The sequence below is a fragment of the Idiotropiscis lumnitzeri genome, unplaced genomic scaffold, assembly GCF_059441095.1.
Source record: "Idiotropiscis lumnitzeri isolate Australia: NSW breed Sydney's pygmy pipehorse unplaced genomic scaffold, RoL_Ilum_1.0 HiC_scaffold_23, whole genome shotgun sequence".
Lineage (NCBI taxonomy): Eukaryota > Metazoa > Chordata > Actinopteri > Syngnathiformes > Syngnathidae > Idiotropiscis > Idiotropiscis lumnitzeri.
This window is the reverse complement of record NW_028283561.1, coordinates 559,755-566,743: the sequence shown is the minus strand read 5'-3', so window position 1 is coordinate 566,743 and position 6,989 is coordinate 559,755.

Genomic DNA, 6,989 nt, shown 5'->3' with positions numbered 1-6,989 from the left:
TTTCACCCCCACACACACTCTCAGCATTTTACAGTATCACATTTTCATACACTGGATGCAGCAACATCTAATGAACTATGTTAAGCTCAAACTCTTATATTCCTTTAATAGTCAAATGTATGAAATCCTTTAAGTGTAACCGAAGTTTGGACCATGCTAATGACAAGACCCTCAGGAGAGGAATGCAGGAAGATTGGATCAAGGCTGCAACACAGGAGGTATGAACGAGACCCCTCTGAAACAATGGACTTCCATGCCGGGATCACAAAAGTGGTTCCTAGCAGTCTACCCTTTGTTCTGTTTAGATTGACTGCCATGATTACATTATCCTTTAGGACTCATCTCGACGATTTTAAAAATACAACACCTGATAAACTTGATCAGTGCCTCAGAGACTGTATAACAGAAAGGTGTGCAATTTCATTAATATACAATCAATTACAAGGACTAAACAAATTAACATGGATTACATAAAACAGGACTGGGAGAAAGAGTTGGGAATCGTAATTTCTCAAGACCCCTGGGATAAGTGTTTGAAACATGCTAGCAAATGTTCCTTCAATGCTAGACATTGTTTGATTCAGTTTAAAATCCTGCATAGATTACATGATTCAAAGGTAAAGCTGCATAAACACTTTCCCAGAAGTTTCACCTGTGTGTGATAAATGTAAACAAGCAGAAGCGGATATAGCAGACATCTATGTATTTTGCCCTAAATTAGCAGAAGAGGTCAAGTGGTGTATTTCAATTCAGACAGCGACACCAACTTCATTGGAGCTGAAAGGGTACTAAGAGAGGCTGTTGCTACTTTAAATTATAAAATAATCCAGAGTGCTAATTCCAGCCGGAGTTGAATGAAGTTTCAATACGCCAGGAACAGCTCATTATGGTGGAGTTTGGAAACGTACAATACGCATGGTACGACATGTACTCAACTCTGTCCTTCGCCAGCAGCTGTTGGATGACGATGGGTTCCACACTTTTATGTGTGAAGTAGAAGCCATTTTCAGTGACCGTCCAATTACGAAGATGTCTGATGACCCAAACGACCTTGAACCTATCACACTGAATCAGCTTCTGTAGTTGAAGGGAAAACCAGCCTTACCTCCTGACCTATTTGATTATTCTGACATGTATGTGGAGTGTTGATGGAGACAAGTTCACTGTATCACCCACTTGTTTTGGAAGCAATGGCTTCGAGAGTATCTGCCATTGTTACAAGAAAGCCAAAAGTGGAACCTAAGGAAACGAAGTTTAACAGCTGGAGATATTGTTGTCATCAGCCATAATAATTAGGGTCCGGTGTGTAGGAGCATATTTTGCGTTGCACAGTTTCTTGTTTTTGGTTATATTCCCTTGTTCCGACCGGAAAAGGAAACTGTTTTTGAGCACCAGTCATGCAACAGGTTCGTGTTCAACTGTTGGTAAAGTTGAAGCGCCGAAAGAAAGACGAATGTGAACAAAAAAGTTCATTCACTTCAACCACACCAAAGAAAGCTGATCAATCACAACCTTCCGGTGCGACATCACAGTGGCTTAAAGCCCGGAAATATTTTGCAATTATGTCATCATCCCCACCACTTATCCTGTACAGGGTCGCAAAGGGGTGCTGGAGCCTATCCCAGCTGACTACGGGCAAAAGGCATACCACACTCTGAACAGGTCGCTAACCAGAGACAGGGCAGACATAGACACCGTCACCTAGTGGGAAGCAATCCCACGCTGCCCACACACAAGTCAGGGGGATGTACCACTACACCATCAGCGACTCATTTTCAAATTAATGAGGGGTTTACCAAAAATAAAATTGGATTATTTTTTTATGAATTTAACAGCTGATTAATATTAAATGTATTTAGGCTGGACGATAGATGTTTTGTGAATTTAAGTCTACCCCCAGCTCTGACTTGGCGACCCGTAAGGGACAAGATCACATTTCATAATATATCAAACAGATAACATTGCCATCTCTAAACTGTTTGACGTCACAGGTCAAGGATAGTCAGCTATGACCAGGAGGAACAGGAAAAACAACATCACTGAGACTGGAGGAGTAAAAGAAGCGATAAAATTTGGCACCCGCTTACCTAATGTAACTGCTAGCACAATTATCAGTGCACAAAAGTCAGACTAGCCGGGGGGAAAGTCTCTGACGAGAATTGTGTAGCACCTTTTGGGGAGTGAATGATACTAACCAGCGACCAAGTTTATTTTTAGTTCATGAAAACTAACAAAGTAACTAAAAGTAAAATTGAAAAAAACATTTACGTTCACAAAATAAAATTTTAAAAAATGCTCACCTGCTTTTGTCATTTAACTTAACCCAAAATTTAGCCTTAGGGAAAAACAAGTGTTTTCCTTTTATCATTTCCTATATGAAAAAATACACTCAATGTAGGCAAAAAATAGTACGTTATACAACTGGGTTTCATACTTCTTAATAAGAATAACAGCCACAAATCTTTTCGAGAGAAGTTAGTAACTTAATTGGCAAACAAGGCATCCTAGCTTTGACAATTAGGGTGCATGCATGAATCTAACATTAGAAGCAGTAACATGCACTGTATTTATTGTAATTCAAAGTCTGTGGACTGTAAAACTGTACCCTGTAATAACAGACACTCTTCACTGCGGAAGTGCTGCCGCGGCAAATGCAGTGATCAGCTGGTGAAATGTGAAACAAAAACATGAATTTAAACATGCTCTGACCACAGCTCGTTCCCGATCCCACAGATTTACTTCATTGTGGCACGTCCTGGTTCTGTCGATTCGAGTGCCGGAAACCAGTCGTCGGCTCTCCCGGAGCGCCACGGCATGAAAACTAAAGCTGGGTAGAGTCCCTCTGCTGTGGAAAACCTGCCTGGTCTGGCTCCTTTCCCCTTCACCCTCTACACCTCGGACTACAAATGCAACACTCCTACCTGTCCCCTGCAGAGGTTCTCTGATGACTCATCACAGACGGAGAGGATCGGGAGTACAGAGAACTTACTCTGGGTTTTATGGATGGATAACAATATAATCTCCTCCAGATTGACACTGGGAAATCCAAAGAGCTGGTGGTGGACTTCTACAGGCGTCGGCACTCTCCAGCTGCACCAGGGAGCAGACGTAGAGAGGGTCTCAATTTACAAGTACCTGGGTGTTCATCTGAACAATAAACTGGACTGGAGCAACAATACAGATCCTCTCAATAGGAAGGGTCAGAGTAGACTCCCCCTACGCAGGAGTCTTAGGTCAGGGGACACTAATCAGGAACTTTTATGACTCGGTGGTTGCATCGGTCATATTCTATGGAGTGGTCTCCTCGGCAGGTAGCATATCGGGCCTAGACAAAAAGAAGCTGTACAAAGGTGGGGAGGGCAAGTTATGTCCTGAGCTGTTCCGTGGGGTCAGGTGGATGATGGCTAAACTGTCATCAATGCAGGACAACCCAGCCCAACCCCCTCCAGGGCACTCTAACAGCACTCCACAGCTTTTTCTGTGAATGCCTGTGCAAAGGAGAAATTTTGCCGCTCCTTCCTGCCAGTGGCTGTCAGACTGTTTAACGAGAACATTGGGTTGTCTCTACAAACGGGCGGGCATTAGTGCAATTGTGCAGTCCTAAGATGCAATATTCAACACACCCTACTACTGTACTTTTATTAAATGGGGTATATATATTGACCAGTGCCATATTTTTTGTCATTGCAGTATTTTTATCATTGTAGTATTTAAATAAATCATCATAAATCATTTGCTACATTTGTCATGGGTGTCGTGTATTGAGGTGGGTTGCGTCGTGATGTGATGACGTAAGGGCTGGGAGAGAAAGAGAATAACCTTGTTGACTGAGGGTTGGTCGGAAGACCGTTGTTTAATAAAGCCAGAGAAAGACAACTCTTATGGTTTGATTTAATTCAGAGTGCCCAGCCTAATTCTCTCTCACACACACACGAGACCACCCTTACCTTGCAGAACAGCATCGTGATGTGTTTTTATATACCCTTCAGTATTATTTTCCATTGCACTCTCTTATTTATCTAATTTATATATTTGTCTGTATTATTGTTGTATTGCACTGGAGAGGGGGGCTCTCTAATCTCGTTGCACTCTTGAGTACAATGACAATAAAGGGATTTCTAATTCTAATTCTAATTTTAATTGAGTATTAAGGTAGGCACACAACAATGGCGACGAGGATGGGATTGTTTTCGCGGAGGAAATAAACAGCGGCGGCGAGGCGGTGTGCGTGTTAGCTGAGTCGTTTAAGCTAACATGGAAAAGTCCGGTATTCAACCGTTCGCCTGCTACACGGATCCAGCTACGCTCGGACCGAGATGGTCACGATGGTTGACATCCTTTGAGTTGTATGCTGACGGCAAAGGACTGATTTTGGCTGACGATGCCACGAACGCGATCAAGCAGCGGCGACGCTCTCTTCTACTGCACTTGGCCGGACAAGACGTGCAGGACGTTTTCTCCACTCTACCACAGACGGGCGTGGCGGCTGACTGCACGGCTGCGGTGAATGCGCTCAACACGTATTTCGTTCCCCAAGTCAATGCAGCTTATGCACGCCTATCCTTCCATAAATTGTCCCAACGGCAAGTTGACACTGTACAACAATTCTGTACACGTTTGAGACAAACTGTGAAAAACTGTGATTTTCCAGGTGATAGAGATAACCAAATAAGAGACGCTATCCTGAGTAAATGCACTTCTGAATATGTACGGAAAAAACTGTTTGAGGAGGGTCCAGGTTTGACACTGGCTCGCACATTGGAGGTGTCTTCACAATGTGAACGTGTGGAGGAGCAGTTGGCGGAGATGAGCGTCACCGGGGAGAAAGGAGGGGAGGACACGGTCAACCGGATTTTGACAGCATCAGGAGGAAAGCACAATAAATCAAAAGGAAAAAAGAAAGATGGCGATAAAACGGACAGACAGTGTTACAGGTGTGGCTACACTGATCACATGGGAAGAGATGCCAAATGCCCCGCTAGAGGACAAACTTGTCACAAGTGCAATGGTAAAGACCATTTTTCAAAGATGTGTCATACAAAAGGACAAAAGAAGCAAGAGGTGAATATTGTTGAACAAGATGATTATGCATTTACTGTAAATGATGACTGAAAATGAGAAACTTACATTTTGTGTTGGCGGAGTAGGGTTAATGTTAATGTTAATTGATACCGGTGCCACAATCAATGTGATGGGAGAAAACATATGGGAAAAGCTAAAAGCTGAACAGTTAAGATGCCACTCATTTATACTCAAAGAACAGAGGAATTTATATGCTTATTCCTCAACGTGTTTTCATTATCTGTCAAATGAGCAATCATATGTGAAATAATGATTGGTGATAGAACTGAAGAAGCTGAATTCATTGTAATAAGAGGCAATGGTGAACCTCTACTGGGAAAAGTTACAGCTGTGTAGTTCGGAGTTCTGAAAATAGGTGAAAATGCAGCAGCAATCACAGACGAGAAGCGCAAACTTAAAGCACAATACCTGAAAGTGTTTAAAGGAGTGGGGAAACTAAATACCAAACAAATATGCTTTTACATTGATCGAAGTGTGAAACCAGTGGCGCAACCACTGAGGCCCATACCTTACCACTTAAAGGATGCGGTATAGAAGAAGATTAATGAACTGATTGACATGGACATTATAGAACACGTAGAAGGACCTACACCCTGGGTGAATCCTGTAGTTATACTCCCAAAGACATGTGATGAAGATATCAGAATTTTCTTAGACATCTGAAGAGCAAATGAGGCAATAATCAGGGAAAGATACCCAATTCCCACCGTGGATGAAATCCTAAAAGGACAGAATGGCTCTGCAGTGTTCAGTAAATTAGATCTCAAGTGGGGCTACCATCAGTTAGAACTAACACCAGAGTCGAGAAAGATCACTACTTTTGCAGTGCAAAATGAGGAACCAACGAATGATACAGAGGTAAGAAGCTTTCTTGGACTGGTCGGCTTCAGTGGCAGGTTCATACCACAGTTCACTACGCTTTCTGAACCGCTAAGACGTCTAACCTGGAAGGAGATTGTTTAAGTTTGGGCCGGAACAGAAACAAGCATTTGAAAATTTGAAAAGGCTCCGACCAAAGTCATAGCAGATGCAAGCCCAGTAGGTTTGGGAGCAGTGCTAGTGCAAATACAAAAGGAGGAAGAGGTGCCGGTGTGCTATGTAAGTCAAAGTTTAACAGATTGTGAGAGAAGATATTCACAAACAGAAAGAGAAGCCCTAGCATTAGTATGGGCATGTGAAAGGCTACAACCTTATGTATACGGCAGAACATTTGAACACAAGCCATTGGAGGTCATTTACAGCCAAAGATCTAAACCAAGTGCACAAATCGAAAGATGGGTTCTCAGACTACAACCGTATGATTTTAAAGTTGTACACATTGCAGGGAAACAAAACATTGCGGATTCACTGTCAAGACTGCTGTCTGACAACACGTCTAAAGAGACACATAGGCATGAATCTGAGGAATACAAATAATAATAATAATAATATTGCCTTTATTAGTCCCACAATGGGGAAATTCAAGATTCGAACCCAGGCCTCCTGGGGAGACTGGGTCCTGAACGCGGCGCCTTAGACCACTCGGCCATCCTGGCAGCCAAACCATAAGTGAGATTTGTTGCAGTTAGTGCTACTCTGAGAGCACTCACGACAAGAGAGGTTGAAGAAGCCTCTGCTACAGATTCTGAATTAACAGAGGTGCGAAAAGCAATCACAAATGGCCACTTTGAAAAATGCAAAACATATGCACCCATTGCAAACGAACTGTGTACGATGGGCTATATAGTTTTATGAGGAACTGTCATTGTGCTGCCAGAAGACCTTAGATCGAAAGCACTTTTACTCGCTCATGAAGGACATCTAGGAATTGTCGGCACTAAGAAGCATCTGAGAACAAAAGTGTGGTTGGCCAGGCATGGACAAAGCTGCTGAAAATTTTTGTAAAGTATGTCATGGATGCCAGTTGG